The sequence below is a fragment of the Dermochelys coriacea genome, chromosome 2, assembly GCF_009764565.3.
Source record: "Dermochelys coriacea isolate rDerCor1 chromosome 2, rDerCor1.pri.v4, whole genome shotgun sequence".
Taxonomy (NCBI): domain Eukaryota; kingdom Metazoa; phylum Chordata; order Testudines; family Dermochelyidae; genus Dermochelys; species Dermochelys coriacea.
In genome coordinates this window covers 235947004-235974530 of record NC_050069.1, presented here as the reverse complement: position 1 = coordinate 235974530, position 27527 = coordinate 235947004, and the positions used below count along the sequence as shown (strand labels likewise).

The 27527-nt window shown below is 42.3% G+C and overlaps 1 protein-coding gene across 19 annotated transcripts in view; it reads right to left on the bottom strand.

Annotated features, from left to right (window-relative positions):
• Nucleotides 1-27527, bottom strand: part of KIAA1217 (KIAA1217 ortholog) — a 528161-nt gene that overhangs the window by 212520 nt on the left and 288114 nt on the right. The window contains exon 2 of one of the 19 annotated variants that reach the window (XM_043509461.1): nt 18402-18485. The exons of the other annotated variants lie outside the window; for them this stretch is intronic. The gene's annotated coding sequence lies outside the window, so the exon portion shown is untranslated. The remainder of the gene's footprint in view (nt 1-18401; nt 18486-27527) is intronic. 19 annotated transcript variants of the gene reach the window in all.

Below are 27527 nucleotides of genomic sequence, written 5' to 3'. Positions count from 1 at the left end.
ACCAAACACATCTACCGGAAACCATGATTACTATAAAGAGATTGGTTTCAGAGTAGCAGCCGTGTTAGTCTGTATTCGCAAAAAGAAAAGGAGTACTTGTGGCACCTTAGAGACTAACAAATTTATTAGAGCATAAGCTTTCGTGAGCTACAGCTCACTTCATCGGATGCATTTGGTGGAAAAAACAGAGGAGAGATTTATATACACACACACACAGAGAACATGAAACAATGGGTTTATCATACACACTGTAAGGAGAGTGATCACTTAAGATAAGCCATCACCAGCGGCAGGGGGGGAAAGGAGGAAAACCTTTCATGGTGACAAGCAAGGTAGGTTTCAGAGTAGCAGCCGTGTTAGTCTGTATTCGCAAAAAGAAAAGGAGTACTTGTGGCACCTTAGAGACTAACAAATTTATTAGAGCATAAGCTTTCGTGAGCTACAGCTCACTTCATCGGATGCATTTGGTGGAAAAAACAGAGGAGAGATTTATATACACACACACAGAGAACATGAAACAATGGGTTTATCATACACACTGTAAGGAGAGTGATCACTTAAGATAAGTCATCACCCACAGCAGGGGGGGGAAAGGAGGAAAACCTTCCATGGTGACAAGCAAGGTAGGCTAATTTCAGCAGTTAACAAGAATATCAGAGGAACAGTGGGAGGTGGGGTGGGGGGGAGAAATACCATGGGGAAATAAGAAAAGGAGTTTTCTTTTTGCGAATACAGACTAACACGGCTGCTACTCTGAAACATGGGGAAATAGTTTTACTTTGTGTAATGACTCATCCATTCCCAGTCTCTATTCAAGCCTAAGTTAATTGTATCCAGTTTGCAAATTAATTCCAATTCAGCAGTCTCTCGTTGGAGTCTGTTTTTGAAGCTTTTTTGTTGAAGTATAGCCACTCTTAGGTCTGTGATCGAGTGACCAGAGAGATTGAAGTGTTCTCCAACTGGTTTTTGAATGTTATAATTCTTGACATCTGATTTGTGTCCAGGCTAATTCCAGCAGTTAACAAGAATATCAGAGGAACAGTGGGGGGTGGGGTGGGAGGGAGAAATACCATGGGGAAATATTTCAGAGTAGCAGCCGTGTTAGTCTGTATTCGCAAAAAGAAAAGGAGTACTTGTGGCACCTTAGAGACTAACAAATTTATTAGAGCATAAGCTTTCGTGAGCTACAGCTCACTTCATCGGAAGAAAAGGAGTACTTGTGGCACCCTAGAGACCAACAAATTCACTAGAGCACAAGCCCCCGTGAGCCACAGCTCACCCCATCGGATGCATCCGATGAAGTGAGCTGTAGCCCATGAAAGCCCACGCTCCAACAAATCTGCCAGTCTCTAAGGTGCCACAAGTAAAAGTCTCTACGTAAAAGAATGAATGGACACAAATCAGACGTCAAGAATTATAACATTCAAAAACCAGTTGGAGAACACTTCAATCTCTCTGGTCACTCGATCACAGACCTAAGAGTGGCTATACTTCAACAAAAAAGCTTCAAAAACAGACTCCAACGAGAGACTGCTGAATTGGAATTAATTTGCAAACTGGATACAATTAACTTAGGCTTGAATAGAGACTGGGAATGGATGAGTCATTACACAAAGTAAAACTATTTCCCCATGGTATTTCTCCCTCCCACCCCATCCCCCACTGTTCCTCTGATATTCTTGTTAACTGCTGGAATTAGCCTACCTGCTTGTCACCATGAAAGGTTTTCCTCCTTCCCCCCCCTGCTGTTGGTGATGGCTTATCTTAAGTGATCACTCTCCTTACAGTGTGTATGATAAACCCATTGTTTCATGTTCTCTGTGTGTGTGTATATAAATCTCTCCTCTGTTTTTTCCACCAAATGCATCCGATGAAGTGAGCTGTAGCTCACGAAAGCTTATGCTCTAATAAATTTGTTAGTCTCTAAGGTGCCACAAGTACTCCTTTTCTTTTTATAAAGAGATTGTCTTTCATTGCAAACAGCTGTTTATTAATAAACAGCCACAGGAGAAGCCCTTGAAGGAAATGCTGTAGGAGAGAAATGGTCTTTTCTCTCTGAAGAAAAGTAGCATGTAACTAAAGGCATTGTGGAACTGAAACCTTAGATCTTCTTGGCAAACTTCCCAGCTACCACTTAATTCTATGTCCGGTGTGAAGTTTTACATATCTTCCTATTTGAACTAACCAAGCCATATTTTGTTTCCTTGTCCTACTTGTTTTTGAACTACTGTCGCAATGGTGTTACTACATAAAAGAAACATGTCATACCATAGTGGTTCACACCTTCTATTAGTAGTCTGACTGAGGGCTGCTTTTTCTAAATCTATAATTTATCTAAAGAGACTGGCTGGTGCTTCAGTATTTTGTCAATTACACAGGACAGAAATATGACTTGGGTCATTGGAACTAGTAAGAGTTTGGAATTTTCAGCTCAATTTCTGTAGACCTAATGTAACCTTGGAATACATGTAGCTTTGGGGAGGTTCGACCCATATTAGAAATTATTACAACTGTAATTAATTTATATTACAGCTACATTCCACAATTTGTTAGGTGCTGGCCAAACAAATAGTAAGACAGTCCCTGCCCCAAATAGCTCATTGTTGAAGAAAAGCAACAAATGAATGATGAAGAAGAGGGATAAATCATACAATCAAAGGTTTCTGGGTTGTAGTCCTCCCCCCCCAAAACAGATGGCAACTATCTCCAACTGGCCACTATTAGTTCATGAGGGCCCCATGGTTGAAGTACATCTTGAGGATGGATTGGAGCAGGAGAGTGTACACTGCAGCCCGGGGTGCAATTTCCATCTTGGGTAGACATACCAACGCTAATTTTGATCAAGCTAACATGCTAAAGATAGTAGCGTGGTTACAGCTGTGCAGGTGATAGTACAGGCTAGGCATGTGAGTGCATACCGAGAGGGTCAGGCAGCTAGCCTGTGATGCTTTCCTGATATTTTTAGCATGCTAGCTTGCGTGGGTAAGTCTACCTGAGCTGAAAATTACACCTTAGGTTACAGTATAGACACACCTGTGATGCTGGCAGACCCAGTGCCAGGTCATGCCAAGGCCCAGGGCATTGCTGAACACTGACAAATGCATAGCTGGAAACCAGTCTATCTTACCTGGGGGTTAGTATAGTTAAAACAGCTATTAGTGTTATAAGAATGTGTTCAGTGTTTAGACTTTACAGAATGCTTGTAGGATGCTGCATATATTAATCCTACTTACAGTATTTGTATCCTACGGTATAAAGTTAAAGTCATATTGAGTGTTTGTATCATAAACCTTTGTAATCCTGACAGGTTTCAGAGTAGCAGCCGTGTTAGTCTGTATTCACAAAAAGAAAAGGAGTACTTGTGGCACCTTAGAGACTAACAAATTTATTTGAGCATAAGCTTTCGTGAGCTACAGCTCACTTCATCAGATGCATCCGATGAAGTGAGCTGTAGCTCACGAAAGCTTATGCTCAAATAAATTTGTTAGTCTCTAAGGTGCCACAAGTACTCCTTTTCTCTTTGTAATCCTGTAACTCTCCAAAGAGGAAAAGAATGATTTACTAAGGTAAAGCCTCTGTCCTGCACACAAGATGGCCCATTGAAGGCAAATGCGGCATTGTTTAGCATCAAAGGACAGAGAACTTGTTAATTGCATTCCTCATCCTCTCTATGAAGAGGAGGCCTGTGCATGAACTCATCCCATCAGCTTGAATTCTGGGGTAAGGGGGTATAAAAATCCATGACAGGAGAAATTTGGTCTCCTTGTGCTGGACTCTGAGGGGCAAAGATTCCTAAACATAACAAGAAATCGCCATGCTGCTTGGCATGGGTCAGCTCTAAAGGACATATAGAGCTGCTTATTATAGAAGTTTGTTACCTTTTAAAATCTGAGACTAACTCATTTGGGTGTATTATGTTTCCTGTTTGAACCTTGTAAATAAGTTTCCTAATTCTTTTCTAAGTTAATAAATCTTATGCCAATCCTGTAACAAACTAACTACTACTAACTCCGACTCAAGGAATATTTCCAACACACCTCTGACCAACATATTAACCCACAGAGACCTTCCTACCAATACTACAAAAAGAAGGATTCTGGGTGAACTCCTCCTGAAGGTCGAAACAACAGACTGGACTTCTACATAGAGTGCTTCCGCCAACGTGCATGGGCTGAAATTGTGGAAAAGCAGCATCACTTGCCCCATAACCTCAGCCGTGCAGAACACAATGCCATCCACAGCCTCAGAAACAACTCTGACATCATAATCAAAAAGGCTGACAAAGGAGGTGCTGTTGTCATCATGAATAGGTCAGAGTATGAACAAGAGGCTACTAGGCAGCTCTCCAATACCACTTTCTACAAGCCATTACCCTCTGATCCCACTGAGAGTTACCAAAACAAACTACAGCATTTGCTCAAGAAACTCCCTGAAAAAGCACAAGAACAAATCTGCACAGATACATCCCTAGAACCCCGACCTGGGGTATTCTATCTGCTACCCAAGATCCATAAACCTAGAAATCCTGGACACCCTATCATCTCAGGCATTGGCACCCTGACAGCAGGATTGTCTGGCTATGTAGACTCCCTCCTCAGGCCCTACGTTACCAGCACTCCCAGCTATCTTCGAGACATCACTGACTTCCTGAGGAAACTACAATCCATTGGTGATCTTCCTAAAAACACCATCCTAGCCACTATGGATGTAGAAGCCCTCTACACCAACATTCCACACAAAGATGGACTACAAGCCGTCAGGAACAGTATCCCCGATAATGTCACGGCTAACCTGATGGCTGAACTTTCTGACTTTGTCCTCACCCATAACTATTTCACATTTGGGGACAATGTATACCTTCAAATCAGCGGCACTGCGATGGGTACCCGCATGGCCCCACAGTATGCCAACATTTTTATGGCTGACTTAGAACAACGCTTCCTCAGCTCTCGTCTCCTAATGCCCCTACTCTACTTGCACTACATTGATGACATCTTCATCATCTGGACCCATGGAAAAAAAGCCCTTGAGGAATTCCACCAGGATTTCAACAATTTCCATCCCACCATCAACCTCAGCCTGGACCAGTCCACACAAAAGATCCACTTCCTGGACACTACGGTGCTAATAAGCGATGCTCACATAACCACCACCCTATATCGGAAACCTACTGACCGCTATTCCTACCTACATGCCTCTAGCTTTCATCCAGATCATACCACACGATCCGTTGTCTACAGCCAAGCTCTACGATATAACCGAATTTGCTCCAACCCCTCAGACAGAGACAAACACCTACAAGATCTCTATCATGCATTCTTACAACTAAAATACCCATCTGCTGAAGTGAAGAAACAGATTGACAGAGCCAGACGAGTACCCAGAAGTCACCTACTGCAGGAAAGGCCCAAGAAAGAAAATAGCCATCACCTTCAGCCCCCAACTAAAACCTCTGCAACGCATCATCAAGGATCTACAACCTATCCTGAAGGATGACCCATCACACTCACAGATCTTGGGAGACAGGCCAGTCCTTGCTTACAGACAGCTCCCCAATCTGAAGCAAATACTCACCAGCAACCACACACCACACAACAGAACCACTAACCCAGGAACCTATCCTTGCAACAAAGTCCGTTGCCAACTCTGTCCACATATCTATTCAGGGGACACCATCATAGGGCCTAATCACATCAGCCACACTATCAGAGGATCGTTCACCTGCGCACCTACCAATGTGATATATGCCATCATGTGCCAGCAATGCCCCTCTGCCATGTACATTGGTCAAACTGGACAGTCTCTACGTAAAAGTATAAATGGACACAAATCAGACGTCAAGAATTATAACATTCAAAAACCAGTCGGAGAACACTTCAGTCTCTCCGGTCACTCGATTACATACCTAAGAGTGGCTATCCTTCAACAAAAAAACTTCAAAAACAGACTCCAACGAGAGATTGCTGAATTGGAATTAATTGGCAAACTGGATACAATTAACTTAGGCTTGAATAGAGACTGGGAATGGACGAGTCATTTCACAAAGTAAAACTATTTCCCCATGTTATTTCTTCCCCCCCCACCCCATCCCCCACTGTTCCTCAGTTGTTCTTGTTAACTGCTGGAAATAGCCTACCTTGCTTGTCACCATGAAAGGTTTTCCTCCTTCCCCCCCTCCCCCCGCTGCTGGTGATGGCTCATCTTAAGTGATCACTCTCCTTACAGTGTGTATGATAAAACCCATTGTTTCATGTTCTCTCTGTGTGTATATCAATCTCCCCTCTGTATTTTCCACCAAATGCATCCGATGAAATGAGCTGTAGCTCACGAAAGCTTATGCTCAAATAAATTTGTTAGTCTCTAAGGTGCCACAAGTACTCCTTTTCTTTTTGCGAATACAGACTAACACGGCTGCTACTTGGAAACCTGTTCAAATCAAGAAAATCTTTTCCCAAAATCAGGGACTAGGAGTACATCATGCACCTGTGGCAACATCACCACAAATGAAGAAAGGAAGTTTCTTATTTCAAATAAGAAGTGTGTGTAGGAACTGGAGGCCAAAACAGAAGTCATGAACCCAATTCCACCTCCACCCCCAAAATGAAAAGCAAATTAAAAAACTGGTGCTTCAGATAAGGGGGACCCAGATCTCAGCCATTCCACTTTTGTTTTTTAAAAAGTAAAACAGCCCCTGGTTTTGCCTAACCCTAGTTCAAATCCTGCAAGGTATTTTCAGAACTACTGTTCCAAGGTTTTTATATGGTCATTGTCATCATCATGCCTTAAAAGTTTAAGCTCTGTGCCTCAACTTTCCAGTCTGTAAAATGGGAATGACAACGCTTACAGGACACAATCCACACGTCTGGCCAAACTGTATTCATCACAAGACATGAGTGGGGAAGGAGCACCTCTTTGCTCCCCAATACACTCTTCTGCTAGGGACCACTTTAGCTTCTGGCACAAGTCAGCTCAGTGTGGGTGTTGCTGTAACTTATATTAGCTAGTAACAGACCATAAGAGACAGTCCAGGGATTGCTGGAGCACAGTAGCACTCCAGCCAGAATTCCTCCCTTGCTGGGCATACTCTAATACACTCCCTATGCTGGTGGGAGAGCCAGGAGGAAATGATGTAGAGTTGGCTACACTGGCTCTATATATCAGGGGAATTTCTGCTGCCTCATCAAAGCAGCTTTATACCTTATTGTCATTGCTACAGCAGTGGGCCAGTATCGGGCCCCCAGGCTTAACACACATAGGACTGTTTGTACAGGGCTCTGAAATATCATCTCAACAGTGCTGCACACACTTTACAGGTTTCCTAGTGATCTCAGGTGAAAAGCTGAGAAAAAACTCTCTCCTATCTGACAGGAAACCTTGCAGTTACAATTGGCCGCATATGGAAGTCCTTTCCCCTCCCATGCAGAATTCCATAGGTCTCTGTAGGCGTATCATCCTTTCATTTTACTTATGTTAGCTTTGTAGATAAAAGAATGTGGACATCATCCACTGCTAAGAATCTGTTCTATTTGTGCTATTATTTCACAGAAGGCTATTATACTGAGATTTATCAGCTGAAAGAACATTAATACTAATACCATTGACCTTACAGCCAACAAAACTTACATTAATAGCTGCAATATATGTGGCTCTTTCTACATACGGAACACTAAAAGATTGTATAAAGTTAGTTACCACTTTTTAAGTGGCACATAAAAGCTATTAAAATCCTCAAATGATTCCCTGTCAAATTCTCTGTGATTTATACCCCATATAAATACCTCATTGTTTTGAATTTGCACGGGTTGTAAATTAGAGCAAAATCTGGTTCATTAAGGAAAGTGTATGGATTAAAATCCAATTAGCTTCAAAAACAATGGAAGCTGTAAATATAAAGAAAAAACATTTGTTACACTGATGCTCACTAGACAGACAGCTCAACTTCTGTGCTATTGAGATGTGTGTGTGTATATAGCTCACACACACACAGATTTTCATGCAGTTTAGTTTAATTGAGGGTTATGCTGCTGTGTTTCCCTAGCTTGCAATGCAGTAAACAATACAAAGTAAACACTTTCTAAAGTTTGTTTCCTATAATAAGTATGATTTCCTGTCTTTATGTGTTTAGTATAATAAAGGCCACTCACTCCAGGTACAATCATGGCCTGTGAAGTTAGCCTAATATGGTAAAGTTCTTGAACAGTTCATTTTGCCTACTACTTTCCTGCTTTATTTCAGTCTTATTAGAAAGATGAAAATATTTTTGAGGTCACAAATAATTTTTTTTGTTGTTTAGTTATTGCAACACCAGAGCAGACAGACATTCTTTCAGATAATTAGTGTAGTATGTAATAATGTTATACAAACCCTAAACATGTATAATCTCAGCATTTCTCAACCTTTTAATATATGCCTTTATTACCCAAATAGCAAAATGGTTTGTGAATTTTGGCAGCTTCCTCATTTATGTACTATGTGACTAAAACTGACAGGTCAAAATCCTGCCCCCTGTGTACACCACTAACATAGGAGAATTCCACAAGGATTCAGTGGAAGAGATCCTACCACAAGAACTCAGAACAGCAGCAGCGACCCTGTGATTTGCACCCCTTTCTTCCTCCAGCCAACCGCTACTCACAGAGAGTTCCCACACAACACAGCTCCATTTTATTCAGGGAGTTCAGACCCACTAGAGAGGACTCACTGCTCAGCAGACAAATCCTGGTTCCACTGAGTTCAGGGGCTTCTACATGGTGGGATTTGGGGGGCAGCAATTCCCCATTACAATTTTTAAAGGAGCTTAGAAAAGTAGCTTTGTTTTTGCATGGAGATACTTGCATTTCATTGATAAGTTCAGCAACATATATTAAATAAATGTCAGGTTTAGCCTCTTGCTCTGCCAGGGGCATGGAGCGCTGCAAGCATTGAGACACAGAGAGCTCCTGCGAGGGAAGGAAAGCCTTGCATCACTTAGTGGGATGAAGGAATCACAGCTAAGAAGTGGTGTTAACAGATGCCAGAGATAGCCCTGTTCAGTCTCCAGTTAGGGGGATGCTGACTGCAGTGCGGTGCTTTGAGAATAGTAAGAGGTAACAGGAGAGATTGTGAAGGTTCTGCAAAGGTAAGATCTTCAAGAGCAGGAGAAAACATTAGCTTCTCATTCTAGTGCGTCTTCAACATGCTTTTTCCAAGGAGTTTCATGTGGTCATTTCCTTTTCCCTTTCCACTCCCTTTCTATCGCCTACCTGACTAAAAGGCAGTTTTGTTGGGGGCTTTGTTACACCCCCCCCAAATTCTATGGCAGACTGAATTGTACAATGTAATTTTTAAAGGTATTCCATCTGCATAATATTATTATTAACATGTCTATAGTGCTATAAATGCATTAGAAATGCATACAATACAATGAGTGTAGGGAGAGAAATACAGAACTCCCTGACTGATGGCATGATGTCATTTTGATTTATTTCTTAAATAATTTAGTAGTTGATTCCATCATCCATATCATAGTAGATTTATTTTTATCTGACTGCCCTGTAATTGCTGTTAGTGCAGCTAAAAAAGTCTATGCAGAAAAGCATTCAACTCCAGCAGAGAGTGTAGTATACATGAAGCATACAGTTTACTAACTAGCCTCTTCCCAAGACACTCTGTTTTTCTTGTAATTATATCTTTCACAAAAGGTGGGAAGCTTTAATACTTTTAAAGTGAACCAACACTTGCACAGTTCTTGCAAATTTGATGAAAATCAGTTTCCTTAATTCTTCGTAAGTATGACAGAATGGCTGATTGAAAAGGAAGTTGCAGGGACATATAAATATTATGTACAAAAAGAAGACACTTTAAATCACTTTTATCTTGAAAAGAAGAGCAATATATTCCTGTAATTGGAAGGACATAAATACAGCAAAATATACCTCTTCTTTTCCAGATAAAAGTGATTTAAAGCATCTTTTTTTGTATATAATATGTACATGTCCCTGCAACTTCAGATAATTGTGATTCAAAGTATCTTCTCTTTAGGATTCCAAGTTAGCAAACATTTTATTGAATGCTAGATCCACAGCAAATGAAATGCCAACAGATAATAGAAAATGGAAAGACCCAGTTCTCCTCACACGCCTACTGAGGAATAACAGTTTCAGTGGATCAATCTTAACAGGTTCACAGATTTAGTTCAGGATTCAGAATGAAAAAATGTGGATTTTTTTCACCTAAAGCTTATCTTTATCTTTGTGGCCTAGAAATTAAATTGGATATTTTTCAAGACCAGACTCATTTGCAATAATTCTGGTATTCCTGCCTTTGGTTAGAATGAGAATACTATAACAGAATGAATCTGAAGAAGTGGGGTTTTTTTTACCTATGAAAGATTATGCCCAAATAAATCTTAGTCTTTAAGGTGCCACCGGACTCCTTGTTGTTTTTGTGGCTACAGACTAACATGGCTACCCCTCTGATATATCTCAGAATACATTATCTCACAGCATTTCAGAACTTCTATTTCCAAAACCAGGAAGCAAATGGAAGTAAAAATTAACAAAAACAAACAGAAGTTAATCACATTCTTTGAACATTAAAACAGGTCCAGCCTGAGTTTGCGGCAAACTTTACATTGGCTCTTATTCCAAGTGAACTGGTTCACTCAGCTATAACAGAAATTGGAGAAGAAAAATTTCTCTGAATTCCTAAGAGTGACAGTCCAGATTTTTAAATTAATATTTTCCTCAACACACACACCTCTGTGAAAGGTCCTAAACTGAGAAACCTGGAGACTAACCCTCTCTCTGCTCATTCACAGAGTGAATACAATACTGGCCACGGGAGTATAACCTTCTCTAAGGTACCCCAGCTGGATCATGGAAAGACCAAACCCCGGGAGAGAGGCCATTCATGCATGGCCCCTCTGCTAAGACTAATAGTTAGTCCGATAACTATGGTTGTGATATGGACATCTATCTAATGAGACCTAGACTGAGTCCACTAAATTCATTTTACACAGGCCAACAAGAAGCCTTCACGTGCTACCAAAATCTGGTCATTACCAATCTGGGGTTAATTTGAAATGAATGCCAAGACAGATAGAGAAAAAGAGAATGGCGAAAAAAAGAGAAACCTGGAAGAAGATGGTATAATTAAACAGTAAATTTAGAACTGTCTATATCAAGCTTTTCCTTCACATAATCTGAATGCACAGTTCATAAAAAATGTAATGTGTGTTGGATGGTTTCAATAAAGCATGCTTTATGATAAAAATATCAGCACACATTTAGTTAGGGTTAAATGTATTTTGTAAATAAACTTTCTTGATTCACTCTGGAATAATCATCAAAAAATATTTCCTCTGCACGGTAAGGGAGAAAGTCACACCCCTTCCCTCCCCATCTCCATGTGTGGCTATACAGAGCCCCATTTCACCACATACAAGAGATGTGGAACACTCTGAACACAGTTCCACAGCTACCCATCCTGTGCAGCGGAACTATGTTTCCTCAGAAGTGGAGGCCCTCTGTTGCATCTACACTAGTGGGTGGGTTTCACACTAGGTGCAATATAGTCTCTCATATAACAACTTATCCTTCCCCAGCCCAAGCCTAGTATCCCCTTATTCTTATATTCAGTAGGACAATTTTGAGAAGTACTTCTCTTTATTCCCTTTCAAAACTACATATACCTCTGTGAGATCCCCTCTTCTTCTAGTAAAAGAACACGGTGAGATTAAGTATAGATCATTGCGGTTGCCTTGTGTTGTCCTGTCAACTTGTTTTCATAACTATTTTACATACTTTTCTGAAACTAGAATTATCTTCTGTCTGGGACTTGCAGTCTCTCCGTGGTAAGCGCAGTGTTTCCCTTTTCTTGTTTCTGACCTTCTCTGGAACCAATATTCCTCATCACTGAACTGCATAAGCCACTTATCTTTCCTAGCTCTTTCTCTGCCTGAGTCGTTCTGAATTTTATTGCCCTCCTTCTTTATCCTGACATCCCTTCCCAGTTTTGTAATATCAGTAGATCACTATCAATTTATTACATATTCCATCTTCAGGACCTTATTGATACACATCGGAACCTTCTTTAAGTGACACTTTTCCCCAGAATAACTTCACTATGGGCTAAATCCTGATCTCTGAAGTCCATGGCAGTTTTCTAGTGACCTCAAAGGAATCAGAATTTGGTCACATAAAGAGAGGTTTTGTATTACCATGTTTGTATTTTACACACTACTGTGCACTGAAACAACGAGAAATGCTACCTTACATAAATAGAATTCCAGTATGGGGCATATCCTAAAATCCTTAGTTTGGCAAAGCTCTCATTAAAGTCAATGGGGATTTTGCCCAAGAATAGATTGAGTAGGGATTTAAGGATCTGGATCAAGAATGAGGTTTCACTGTACAAAGAGTGTACTCAGACTGAAAATTATTTGGGGCGGGGATTATTTAGATAGTCTTTGTGTGTTTATAATGCCTAGCACAATGGGCCCCAATTCCTGATTGAGACCTGGAGGCACTGCTACAATATAAAACAACAAAAAGATAATAAATAAATAAAAAATAAATAATAATAATGAAATAAAACAAATTAGTTCTAATTTAGCAGTCCACCAGTCACACCTTATCCTATCCCAAATTTAAAATTAATCTCTGTTTCAAAGCGTTAAGGCAATTCTTTCTCAGGTAGCTCATTCTCTTCATAACTCCGTATATACTAAGCTTAGATCCTAATACACACACTTTTAAAAAAAACCTGAAAATTGCACTTTTATTAGGTGCTTAAATATGGATATAGTTGTTTCTCTATAGGCACCTAATACTGAAAAATTTTGGTCTGTATTTTGTTGTATTAAATGCTTATCAAAGGTCCAAATACAGCATATCCATGGCTATTAACTGGTTTTGTTACTTTATATTAATAAAAAAGTAATTAAGCAGCTAGAACTATGGTTTCATATTAACAATTGCAAACCTCAGCCACACATAGAACTGTAGTTTCAACCTATTTTATGATATGTATTAAAGAAATTATTGTGATATTCTTTACAAGGCAAGATTCCTAGCCTGTGCCTATGGGCCAATGAAGAACAGCACTCCATTTTGTTAGGCACTGTACAAATGCAGAGTAGTAGATGTTCCCTGCCCTGAAGATCTTACAATCTAAACAGACAAAACAAACAGAGGGTGGAGGAATGGATATAGCACACAAGCAAAGTGAACAATATGAGAGCAAAAAAAATCATATTAAATCCATAATTTGCAGAAGGGGGGAGTTAGGAGGGGATCAGCTCAATGGAAAGAAAAGGGAAGGGAAGGGAAGCGGGGAGGGAACAGGGCAGAGAAGAAGATGGTAAGAAGGGCAGGTGAGTGAATTGGAGGTATAGAAACTGTGAGGGTGGAGGGACTGGAGCAAACAGCCAATCAGCACAGGGAGGAGAAAGTATAGTTAAAGCTGTAACAAGTTCTCTGAATGTCTGAAATATGTTACAGTACCAATATAGGCTACATACAGAAATTGCTACAATTCCTTAGTTCAGTGAAGTGGTTCAAGCACAGAATACTCTTCCAGATTTCTAGTTCTCTGAACCCTCAAGTTTTTGTAGATTGTTGGACCATTAACTTAAAATGTATTTATTTGTGTGGTTGCAGTTCCTTTAAAAAAAATCTTAAACACATTTTAAAACATGAAATGAGTAATGGGATATTGAATCTTATAACTTCTGGATGTATTTATTTTCCACCAAATCAATCTATGCTTCAACCAACCAAAAACAAAAACAAAAGAACAGGGATCAAAACCTGCAATGATCTGACAGCCTAAAAATAAACAAACCAGGGCATATATACTATCTCCTATCACTGCCTGCATGCACTAGTTTGTTTAATTGTTAGGCTGACAGACAGTTACACATCATCTTTTTGGTTATATTAGCAGATGGACCCTAGCTCTTTAGTGAAAATAAATCCATTACTGGATTCCAGAAACTAAGCTCTTCCAGTTGGGGTCATTGTCCAGGTAAGTTATTTCCCCCCCCCCTTCCCCTCAATTAAATAATATGGGACTTTCCCTTCAACATTAGGAACTCTTGAGTATCACCTTATGGAGCTACCTCTGCACTCTCCAAACTCCACACAATCTCAGATTCCACTGATAAACTTAAGCTTTGATCCCAGAAGGTATCAGACCCTCTATTAAGCTCCCTGATCATCCCCCACCCACTCCTTGACACAACAGCTCCTGAAGAAGCCATACATTTGAAAGTCTCTCTTTGTGGCCTATGTTCTCCCACACTTTTGGTTCATCATTCATGGTAGAACTGGAGGATGGGGAAATGGAAATTACACTCTCATCATGGACCAATGTTTACCATTTTGTGTATACGAGGCATTGGACTTGTTTAGATGGTCCACCCTTGAAGGTTAATTTATCCCAAAACCTTCTAGAAGGTTTTTGGGGAAGGAATTTTATTCCCCTGACAGATTGCTTGTTTGATAATTTACTAGAATATTATACTCAACTATCAATACAGTGGTCCAAGGCAGCTGCTTCCACCAGTTTGTCTTCACAGATTGCCATGGTTTTCAGGTGACTAGTGGTAGATAATACAAGGGGAAGACAACTATGACACATTAGCAGAAATCCCATGATGAAGCCAACCAATTGTGTTAGAAGATTTTTTTAAACTCCTATTCTGTGGCTGTGCAAATGGCAAAGGAAAGTCTGATTAATCCAAGCTGCTTGGAGTAGGACTGAACTGTCTATACCTGAAGTAGCATAGCACTATGTCAAAGGCACAAATGTGAAATTCTCTTTTCTTGATTTTCAGATTGCTGAGAGGAAAACTGTTCCACATCCTTCCTGCCTGGTGCAACCTGGCCGTGCAGTACTACCTTTGCTATTCCTCCTTCAAAGAGGGCATGGTGGCTGCTGTCCTTTAGGAAGGGTTGGTACCAGCACACCCTTTGCTCAAGAAACCCTATCTTGATCTTTGCAATATGGCCAATTATTAACTTGTTTCAATCTTCTCTTTTTGGGTAAGATTGCAAAGAACATGGCAACATAACTTCTCACAATATCTAGATGCCTCAGCATTGCCTTGCCTCTAGTCATTCTGGGTTCAGGCCTGGGTATGGTAAGCAAACCACACCTGTAAATAATAGCCAATGTTTTCTTCCTGGCAATGGATGAAGATTAGCATCCATACTGATAGTTATATCAGTGGCATTTGATACCATTTATCACGAGACATTATTAACTCACTAGTGAAGGCTAGCAAGAATTAATGAGGTCAATGTTGTGTTCATACTTTCCCTTCTTTTTGAGACCTCCCAAAGAATAGTGTTAGGTGGTTAATCTTATGCCTCAAGAGCTCTTTTTTTGAGCCCAGCATCGTGCCACCCCCTTGTTCAATGTTTATATGGGGTTCTTAGGAAAATTAGTGAGAAAACATGGGATTATGGTGACTTCAGTACGTTGTTGACATCCAGCTCTGTGTTTCCATCTTGAGGCAGTTGACCATCTTACCTAGTGGATGATTGAGACTGAAGCCTGGATGGGAACAAGCTGGCTGAGGCTCATCCAGACAAGACCAAAGTGATATTGGTAGCTTGAGTGAGCTAATCAGAAGATATGGCAGACATTACCTCAGCCTACCGGACTGAGTGGGAGCACGTTTGCTATCTGTATCCTCAGCTTCTATTAGGTGATCAGATGGCAGTTGTGGAAGATTGCTTATTACCATCAGTTTTTAGGCAAGTGATTTTCCTTTATTTTGCAAACTAAGGAGCATTTGTCACCTTGAAATTGGGCGACTGCATGGCACTATATATGGGGCTGACCCATAAGACAATTTGGACAAGCAATATAATGTGTGCAATATAGAAGCCCACTTGTTGACAGGCATATTGCACTAACAGCACATTACACCACAGCTCTGTAACCTGTTAGTTTTCAGGTGGAGATTTTTATGCTGGTTTTGATTATAAAGACTTAAAATGGTCTGACACTTGGCTATTTCAGAGACTGTCTCTGTGCATATGTGACACTGCCATAGCTGCAAGCAGAAGACTCGCTCAAGCTATCAGATGCCAGTTTAAAAGGCAAGGTATTTTCCATGTCTAGTCCCTGACTTAAGGATTCACTCCCCACATTTGGCATGGAATAGATGAATTTTAAGAGCATATTACAAGATGCATCTATTTTCCAGGGTTTAGCGGGAGGATAGAGAGGCAAGGGATGACTCTGGCCTTTGGAGAAGGTAGGGCATTTTCATTTTTGACCGACTGGTTTGTTAAGTGGTTTGAAGGAGAGAAATCAAACTGGTTTGGGCTGGCTGTTTTAATTTTTATTGTACTGTATATTTAAATATGTACATAAGCCTAAGGTTTTGGCATATATTAAAATAAACTGTAAAATAATAATAGAGTATCACCCTGTACTTGTATTGCCTCAGTTATTATTATTTTGAAGAGGAGAATGGTGAATGGGTTTTTTTAAAGAACTCTTTGAAAACCACAATATCTAGATATTCAAGATGCCTTTAAAGCCCTAGAAAAGATAAACCAAAAGCAAAGCAAAAGTGGCTAGATAACTAGCTCCTTAAAGGCTTGATAGTTCTTGTAAATTGCTAAACAAGAAACACCGCAGACAAATGTTGTCTTGCTCGACACCAAATACAACATTCTAAAAAACACTGGACAGGTGGTAGCTGAAAGCACAGAACAAAACCAGAATGCATTTAATTCCTTTATTGCAGAGGCAGAGCTAAAAGCTCTGTGCTGAAAGAGAAAGATAATGTTTATTGTGCTACTACACAAGTTATTGAATGATTGTCTAAACCGAATTCAGACTGCTAGGTGGCAATTGCCAGTAAACCTGCAGGTGAACATTTCTCATTAGCTACAACCTGCAGTAGCTTTGGTTTGATACACTGAAAGTGCAGCTCAACACCACCACCTAAATCAAGAGGCTGTGTATGCCTTGGAAAAATAATCTTCACAATGACCATGGTACAGATTAAAATGGTATCTTTCTTTCAAACTACATTTGTAGTTGTTTAATTTAAAAGGATTGAATTATTTTTTCACTTTGTATAAGTGAAACTTGTGTCACTGTGATAAATCAAAAGGGCCTAATTCTCCTTCTACAAGTGTAACTCAACAATATCAATTGGAGTTAAGGCAGGAGAATCTACCCCCAAAATATTTAACAAAACAAATGTCTCTCACAATTTTTTTTTGAGTATTTGTAAACTTTTAGTCATAATCCCCTTTTTCTTCCTCTATAGACTACAAAGAAGTTGCCCAAATTTCAAGCTGGGTTTGCCAATCTATAATAGTCTCAAAAACACATCTTCCAGACATACTGGATGCACAGTAATTCTTGGCAAACTAACATCTCCTGTGTGGCTGGCTTAATTAATGCAGAAACAAGATTCAACATGTCAGTTCACAGTTTCTTTTAATATAAAGTGATATCTGCTGGTATGGCAGAAGAAGGAAAAATCCTCCAAGTCAAAATATTATAGCAGTAGCAACAACAAAAAAGAAAGTTATATATATATAAAAATCAAGCTTCAATGTTTAAGTGATTTAAGTGTAGAAGACTACAATTTTCTAACCATTTTAATGATATCTTCAATTCAGAAGAAGCCCACAAACTACCAATTATTTCAGTTATGGAAGATTTCCAATAAATGGTGTACACCTTTCACAGGAATGTTTTCGATAATGAAAAGAACAATGTGCCTTTGGTTTTGTTTGGTTTTGTTTGTTTATTTAAAATAAAAAAAATGACAGATTCTCAGAATCATGAGATGAAACTGAACCATAATGTAATATGTTCAACAGAAGTTTTTCATTCCAGACTACCAACCTCTCTCTCTCTCTCTCTATCGAGAATGTATATTAAATACTGTAACACCCAAAGGTTCATCTCATATTTTAAAAAAAGTCTAGAAACTTTAAATGCTTTTGGTTTTTATTTCAAACATTCACCTTTTGTGGGAAAAACCTTTTTGGATAAACTAATCTGGGTCTCAGGTATCCATTAGTTCCACCAACATAATTGAAGGGAAAATAGACTCTTGCTTTCTATCATACATGTACCTGGTTTATCTGAGATGCACCCCAGGAACAACAGAGAGATGAGAAGCTCCTCTTTCTCTTCTTGTTTCTGATAGTGGAGAATTAATGGGCTGCTCCATGTCAAAATCTGTACCCTTGCTATTAAAATTTTCTCAAACCCACTAGTGCAGCTGAGTCACTGTTTCTCCCCTGTGAAGATTTTCCAACTGCATGTCTATACAGTACATACAGGGACGCTGGTGTAAATCTAGATGTAAAAGTTCTTGCAAATCAGGATGTGATTCATAAATAAAAAAGACCAGTTTTTCATGGGTGCATACTTACATGTGGGTGGGGTTTAAATTAATACTGATTCAAATATTAGGTACAAGCAAAGGGAAACTTGTCCTTTTGTGCCAGGATTCATTTCTGAAATATATAAAAGTGGGGTACCATTCAGCAATGAATAGTAGCTTTCAAATCTGAACAGTTAAAGGGCTATGAAAAAAGTGGATCAGAATAATTCAGTTAATACCCCGGTCACAAATGCAATGTAATTAAGCTTATGTTTCCTCAGTTACAACCAAGCATCATACATTATCTTCTCAATACTCCTGCACAAAACTACATTAACATTAATGGAAGTTACACACTGGTATCAAGAAAACCTACCCCTATACTACACTAAAATCCCAGCCTCTGGATGAGATTAACCCAGTTGTCCAATTACTGGATTAGAAAAGTATCCCTGTGAAATCATCCTTCTCAGCAGCATCTAGCAGCTGAAGAAAGGATTGGAGAAGGAGTAAGGCTCCTTAGTGACTGACAGCAGCTGCCGCAGGTGTGTGAAGGAACTGAAAAGACAAAGGGTGGGTCACAACACCCGGTGCATATAGGATTTACAGGATAAAAATAAAATAAAATAAAATAAAAGGAAAGTACACATGAGCCAGGTTTAAAATGCTATGTCTGACGTCAGAGGAAGGGAGCCTGTCAGACAATCTATCAGGGGCCTGATCCTGCCTTATTGAAGTCAATGAGAATATTACTATTGACTTCAGTGGGAGCATGATTAGCACTAAAAGGACCTTGCGACTTGACCTGCCTCTCCTAATTTTCAGCTTCTAACATTCCCGAAGACCTGAGCACTATACTGACTTCCAGAAGCCCTTTTGCTGCTGTTTGTTTGTTTTACTAAAATCCGAAGAATTTTTCTATTTTAAATAAAAGTTGCAGTCATATAATTGGTTGGTACACTGCACTAACCATTTGCACTTAGATACTATGGTGATAGGCACAATATAAAGACCTATGGTAAAACAGACAAGATAGATTAGACAGAATATACATCCTTCTTATTCCTGCTCTCTCACACAGGGGCAATCAGGCTGGCGGAGGGTCCCTCCAGCCTATACTCCAGGCTGTCAGGTTTTGTGGTGGGTAAAAAAATGGCAATTTCTGTGCACAGCTGAAAAACTGAGAAAACAAGGATGTACTCCATTAAAAGTAATTTGCCAACAGTTACTTCCACATCATGATATCAGAGATACTACAATAATTCCCTCTTCTAACTGTGGGGGAACAATGTCATGCTCTCATATCACTGGATAGTAACTGTTGAAATAATGTTGGCTTTTTAATGGCAATCACTGTAAAAAGATGATTGTACTGGGAAAGCTCTTATGCATAATTAATGTGAAATGGGCCTTTTTCATAAAAGACTGCACAATGAAAGCACGAAAATTAACACAAATCATCTGTGCATTTCTTTAAGTTGATTCTTTAAAGTGCACAACATATCTCACAACATGTACTGTGAAGATTTGCTGAAATGGGGATTTATTTATTTTTTAAGAAAATAGATTTTTAAGATCTACAGTAAACATTACCTCTGTCTTTGTGCTACAGTTACACACTCCTTAATGGAGGTGTTTAAATTATATAATTTTAAACATGTCATTTCTTCACATTCCAGCTAAGGAATTGAACAATACAAAATGAGTGTTATTTAAATCAACCTTCTTATGTCATCCAATTATGTATTTATTCAGTCCATGAAACATAAGTGGCACTTATTTTTACTCATTCTAATCAAAGTCAAATATTTGTTCCTTCTGAAAGTAATTTTATTATTACTAATTACAACAGACTGATGTATGACATTATGTAGAACAAAAAAAACAGGGGTAGGCAAGAATAAATGGAGTTGAAAAATAATGTTTGCAAGGACCGAGAAAAAAAAAAAACAACTCAGGGCGTGCACACATGCCCAACCCTCACGGTATATTATTAGACTTTACACACTAGCACCAGCATGTCCACAAAATAGCTGTGAGCTGGAAGGACATTCTGGTTATTAGTTGGCAGGAAGTACATGAAGAAAGCCACAGAATTTCAGTCAAGTCATCATTCCTTTGAAATACTGAGCTTCAACCATTTTATTATCAGCGCCTAGATGCTATGGTGACTGACATGTTACAAGTATGACAGGTAGATAGATGCCTCCTTCATAGGGACTCCATCCACTTAACTCTAAGCAGGGGTACAGTCTTCTGAGTAGCAGTCATAGAATATCAGGATTGGAAGGGACTTCAGGAGGTCATCTAATCCAACCCCCTGCTCAAAGCAGGACCAATCCCCCATTTTTTGCCCCAGAACCCTAAATGGCCCCTTCAAGGATTGAATTCACAACCCTGGGTTTAGCAGACCAATGCTCAAACCACTGAGCTATCCCTCCCCCTAAATGTTGCGGCCTCCCTGTCAGGGAATTGAACCCCGGGTCTCCCACGTGACAGCACCAATGTGGACACAAGAAAAAATGGCCACCAGGAAGTTTAGACTTGAAATTAGACAAAGGTTTCTAACCATCAGAGGAGTGAAGTTTTGGAATAGCCTTCCAAGGGAAGCAGTGGGGGCAAAAGATCTATCTGGTTTTAAGATTCTACTTGATAAGTTTATGGAGGAGATGGTATGATGGGATAATGGGATTTTGGTAAGTAATTGATCTTTAAATATTGAGGGTAAATAGGACTAATCCCCTGAGATGGGATATTAGATGGATGGGATCTGAGTTGGGATATTAGATGGATGGGATCTGAGTTAACAAGGAAAGAATTTTCTGTAGTATCTGGCTGGTGAATCTTGCCCATAAGCTCAGGGATTAGCTGATTGCCATATCTGGGGTCAGGAAGGAATTTTCCTCCAGGGCAGATTGGAGAGGCCCTGGAGGTTTTTCGCCTTCCTCTGTAGCATGGGGCACGGGTCACTTGAGGGAGGCTTCTCTGCTCCTTGAAGTCTTTAAACCACGATTTGAGGACTTCAATAGCTCAGACATAGGTGAGGTTTTTCGTAGGAGTGGGTGGGTGAGATTCTGTGGCCTGCGCTGTGCAGGAGGTCGGACTAGATGATCAGAATGGTCCCTTCTGACCTTAGTGTTTATAAGCCTATCTATAAGACAGGTGGGGATACTTACCACTATACTAACGAGGACTAATTAGTCCTTAGGCTTTAAGTGGTAGACAAAAGTCCACTGGAACCTCATGGTGTCTCTCCAGGAGGAGAAGTCCAGTACTAGATTCAATAGACTAGACAGTGGAAACAGCCTTCGTACTAGTGAGCGTAGCCTCCCCAGGAAATTTTACAGAGAAACCTCCCACACACCCCTGTTCACATAAATTGGTTACATTTGTCTGCTGACATCTCAGGTGTCCAGGGATCATGAAGATCAGGAGAAGGGAGCAAGAAACCACCGCTGAGCCTTTCTGTCCTACTAGTGTTGTTCCTTTCAGATGTTCCTCAAAAGAGTCTCTGCTATTCCTAGAGGATAACTCCAATGCCAGGAGATTCTCCTCTGCTTGGGCAGGAAAGAAGGCGTGGTGTCCTGGAAGAAGACCCTTTGCAGGAGGGGGCATCCTTACTAGGCTTGGCCTTCAGTGTGGGCAGGGAGCCTCAGTAGGGCTTTTCCTTGCCCCATTGCTTATGGACATTGCCTTTGAGCAATGTGAACCGCTCACTACCCAACTCATTTCTAGAGCTGATCAAAATGTTTGTCAGGAAGTATATTTTTATTTTGGGCATCAAATAGCTTTTCAAAGTATGTGGAACTTTTTTTTTATTATTCAAAATTTTCCAGTATTTTATCAAAAAACAAAACATTTGTTTCTATTCAAAGTGACAATTGTATTGCTTTGTTGTCCCTCTATCCTTTTCTTATTTTCCCCCTTTCTAGTCACAAAATGAGAGGAAAGGAGAGGACTTCCAAAGTGAAATATTTTCATTTTGATTGGAATTAAAGTGAATCGAAATGAGCATTTATATTCTGAACTGAAACAAAATGAAATTTTTTTTTTTTTAACAAAAATACTGTGAAAAATGTCAAAGGAAACAAAATGTTTTTGTTTCCTTTTAAATTTTTCAGAGGAATTAACTGCCATATTTGACCATCTCTACTCATTTCCCATATAATAGACAACCAAATAGCCATCAGATGCACAGCAATAACTTTCATTTCCAACTTAGACTGTACTTGAGCTAGCAGTGGAGAGATTAAAAGCTCTATATGGTCATTACCCATGAGCTAGCGCCCCAACACATGCTTCCAGACTTGCCTTTTCTGACTTGTTTTCCCTCAATACTTCTGTGCTTCTCCCAGTTACTTTCCTTTCACACTCTCTTTTGTGGTTCACTCCATGGGCTTGTCTACATGGTCAGATAGTGCGCGGCAAGCTGGGGTGTAAAGTTACAGCACTAGCCAGATGTGCACTAAGGCCACGTCTACACTACCACCCGGATCGGCGGGTAGTGATCGATTTATCGGGGATTGATTTATCGCATCTAGTATAGACGCGATAAATCGATCCCGATCACTCTGCTGTCGACTTCGGAACTCCACCAGGGCAAGAGGCGGAAGCGGAGTTGATGGGGGAGCGGTGGCTGCCAATCCCATGCAGCGAGGACGCAAAGTAAGTGATTCTAAGTCGATCTAAGACGCGTCAACTTCAGCTACGCTATTCTTGTAGCTGAAGTTGCATATCTTAGATCGATCCCCCCCCATAGTGTAGACCAGGTCTAAGTTACCATGAGAAGGATGCTACCATGCACTAGAAGTTCTGTAGTGCACTTTGACTATTGCTGTTGCAAACAACAGCAGAGGAGAGTGTTGTACATTCACAGCCTAGCTGGCTGTGCGCTACTTGACCATGTGGACAAGCCCCATGTTTAAATGCTACCAAGTGGAATGAAGTAATGTTTTAAGTTAGAAGCTGGGATGAAAAGAGAAAACATTTTCCCTTCTATTAAATCACTACATACCACTTGCAGCACAGGTGCCATACCCTAGAGCAGGGGTGGCAAACTATGGCCCGGGGGCTGCATCCGGCCCTTCAGACATTTTAATCTGGCCCTCGAGCTCCCGCTGGGGAAGATAGCCAGTGCTTGCCCTGCTCCACGAGTACCGTGGCTCCACGTGGCTCCTGGAAGCAATGGCATGTCCCTCCTCTGGCTCCTACATGTAGGGGCAGCCAAGGGACTCCGCACACTGCCCCCACCCCAAGCTCTGCCCCCACAGCCCCCATTGGCCGGGAACCACAGCCAATGGGAGCTGCAGGGGCGGCGCCTGCGGACGAGGCAGCATGCAGAGCTGCATGGCCACACCTCCACGTAAGGGGCTGAAGGGGGAAATGCTGCTGCTTCTGGGAGCTGCTTGAGGTAAGCCCAGCCAGGCGCCTGCACCCCTGAACCCCTCCCATGCCCCAACCCCGATCCACCTCATGCCTTCCGAACCCCTTGGTCCCAGCCCAGAGCCCCCTCCTGCACTCAAACCCTCATCTTCAGCCCCACCCCAGAGACCGCACCCCCAGCCAGAGCCCTCACCCCGCCCCACACCTCAACCCTCTTCCCCAGCCCAGAGGCCCTTCCTGCACACTGAACTCCTCATTTCTGGACCCACCCCAGATCCCTCACCCCCTCCTGCACACCAACCCCCAATTTCGTGAGCATTCATGGCCAGCCATACAATTTCCATACCCAGATGTGGCCCTTGGGCCAAAAAGTTTGTCCACTCCTACCCTAGAGGTTTAGATTATTTAATCTAAATATGAACACAAAAAATGAGATAGGCTAGTAATTTCAAATTCTAAAGAATCAGGTCTAATGCTACTGATAAACACATACAAATTATATCTAACATAATAGAAGGAATCTTGAATGTTCAAGGATAAGAAACTAGCTAGGAGACTGAAAGCAAAGAATAGGATGAAATGGCCAATTTTCATTATGGCAAAAGGTTTGCAGTGGGGTGCTTCAAGGTTCTGTACTAGGTCACATGTGGTTTAATATCTTTATTAATTATCTGGAAATGGTGAATAGGAAAGCAAAATTTGCAGGTGACAAAGTTATTGTGGTTAGTTATGATCAGAGAGGACTCCGAGGAACTTCAGAGACACCTAAACAACCTAAGTGAATGGGCAACAAAATTGCAAAAGAAATTCAGCATAGATAAATGCAAAGTTATGAACATCTGAGAGAAATATTTAAATTACTTATACAACTTACAGGGCTCTAAATTAACTGTTTCAAGTCAAGAAAGAAAAAAATGGTTACTTACTTTCTCTGTTGTTCTTCGAGATGTGTTGTTCACGTCCATTCCACATTAGGTGTGTGCGTACCGCGTGCACTAGCATCGGAAACTTTTTCCCTTTTTCCCCCCGAGTGACGCCACTGCGCCCCGCATATATACGCCACCGGCCCGACCCCCTCCAGTTCCTTCTTGTCGGCGACTTCGACAGAGGGGTAGGAGGGTGGGTGGTGGAATGGACGTGAACAACACATCTCAAAGAACAACAGTTATGAGAAAGTAAGTAACCATTTTTTCATCTTCGAGTGCTTGTTCATTCTACATTAGGTGAATTACAAGCTTACCTCTGGAGGAGTGTAGGAGTCACAAAACAACTGCTCAGAGGACTGCTCTGCCAACTGCCGCATCCTCTCTGGCCTGCTGGTGATCGCATAGTGGGTCATGAAGGTGTGCACCGAGGACCAGGTGGCTGCTCTGCAGATATCCTGGATCGGGACCTGTGTCAGGAACGCTGTGGAAGTCGCCTGCGCCCTGGTTGAGTGGGCCGTGACCGCCGGGGCCGGAACACCTGTGAGTTCATAGCACGCCCAGATGCAGCTTCTAATCCAAGATGAAATCCACTGCGCTGACACTGGGAGGCCTTTTAACCTCTCGGCTGCAGCCACAAACAGCTGTGTGGATTTGCGAAAGGGCTTGGTGCGCTCCAAATAGAACGCCAGCACTCGATGCACATCCAAGGTCCGTATGGGGTTTTGGGAAGAAGACCAGCAGACAAATGTCCTGGCCGAGATGGAATTGGGACACCACCTTAGGGAGGAACTTGGGGTGCGGCCAGAGCTGCACCTTGTCCTTGTGAAATATGTGTATGGTGGCTCAGAGCTGAGGGCCCTCAGTTCGGATACCCTTCTGGCCGAAGTAATGGCAACCAGAAACGCCACCTTCCAGGAAAGGTGGAGGAGAGAACAGATAGCGAGGGGCTTGAAAGGGGGTCCCATGAGTTTAGAAAGGACCAGATTAAGGTTCCATGGAGGGACTGGGGGGCGGTAGTACGGGAACACCCTCTCCAACCCTTTAAGGAACTGCCCCACCATTGGGTGAGAAAACACCGAGCCCCTCAAGAACCCTGGATGGAAGGCGGAGATGGCCGCCAGGTGCACTCTGAGTGAGGACGGGGCTAGCCCTTGCTGCTTGAGGTACAGGAGGTACTCCAGAATGGCCTGCACAGGGGCCTGGCCCGGCCGCACCTGTCAGGGTTCACACCAACACGAGAACCTTTTCCTCTTGGCCATATAGGCCACCCTGATAGAGGGCTTTCTACTGCCAAGCAGAATCTGCTGCACAGGAAGGGAGCACTGGCTCTCCAGGGTGTTTAGCCATCAGGTGCAGTGACTGCAGGTCGGGGTGGAGAAGCTGCCCGCCGTCCTGTGTAATGAGGTCCCAGTGTAGGGGCAGGACTACTGGGGTGTCCACCAACAGCTCTAGGAGCAATGTGTACCAGTGTTGGCAGCCGCAGGCTGGGGCGATGAGGATCACCGCCACCTTGTGCCTGCATACCTTGAGCAGGACCTTATGCACCAAGGAGAGCGGGGGGAAGGCATACATTAAGCCCCCTCTCCACAGGATCGCAAACGCGTCCACCAATGAGCTCGGGCTGCGGCCCTGGAACGAGCAGAACCGCGGGCACTGGGCGTTGGCCCTGGTGGCAAAACAGATCTACCCGGGGAAACCCCCACCTGCAGAAGAGTGAAAGCACAATGTCCGCCCTGAGTGTCCACTCGTGCATGCTGTACAACCTGCTTAGGGAGTCCGCCAGCTCATTCCGCGCCCCAGGGGCATAGGACGCCTCGAGGTGAATCGCATGGGCTATGCAAAGGTCCCAGAGGAGGAGAGCTTCACGACAGAGTGGTGAGGAACGAGCTCCACCCTGCTTGTTTATATAAAACATGGCAGTAGTGTTGTCTGCCAGAACTGTCACGCTGTGACCACTCAGAGTGGCGTGAAAGGTCTGGCAGGCGAGACGAACCGCCCTGAGCTCCTTCACGTTGATATGGAGCGACCGCTCTGCCTCGGACCACAACCCCTGCGTCATGAGGTCCCCCAGGTGAGCCCCCCATCCATGGTCTGACATGTCCATCACCAGCGTCAGGTCTGGAAGTGGGCAGCAAAGGGGATGCCTTTGCAAATGACAGGCTGGGACTGCCACCACAACAGGGAGTCCAGCACATCCCTTGGGGCTGTCACTACCAAGTCCAGGGGGTCCCTGCCTGGGCGGTACACCCGAGCGAGCCATGCCTGCTGAGACCTGAGTCTCAGTCTGGCATGCCTGACCACGTGTGTGCATGCTGCCATGTGGCCCAGCAGCTGCAGGCAGCACCTGGCCGTTGCTGTTGGAAACTGGCGCAGGGAGGCCACTTCTTGTTGGATAGCCCAGAATCAGGATACTTGAAGGCTTGCCCTGGCCTGCAGCGCATCCAGGACCGCCCCTATGAATTCCACTCTCTGCTTGAGTACGAGCGTGGACTTGGGGATGCTGACCAGGAGCCCCAGCTCGCGGAACAATTTCAGGGCCACCTCCACATGGCCCCGCACCTCCGCCTTGGATCGGCCCACCAGGAGCCAGTTGTCAAGGTACAGGTACGCCCGGATTCTCTGTAAGAAGGCCGCCACCACTGCCATGCACTTCATGAACACCCTTGGGGCCGCGGCTAGACCAAACAGGAGAACCGCAAACTGATAATGTTTTCGGCCCACGGTGAAGTGTAGGAACCGCTGATGTGCCTGGAAAATGATACGTCCTTCATGTCGAGGGCGGCATACCAGTCCCCCGGATCCAGGGAAGGGTTGATGGTGCCCAGAGAGACCATGCGGAACTGGGCCTTCACCAGGAATTTGTTGAG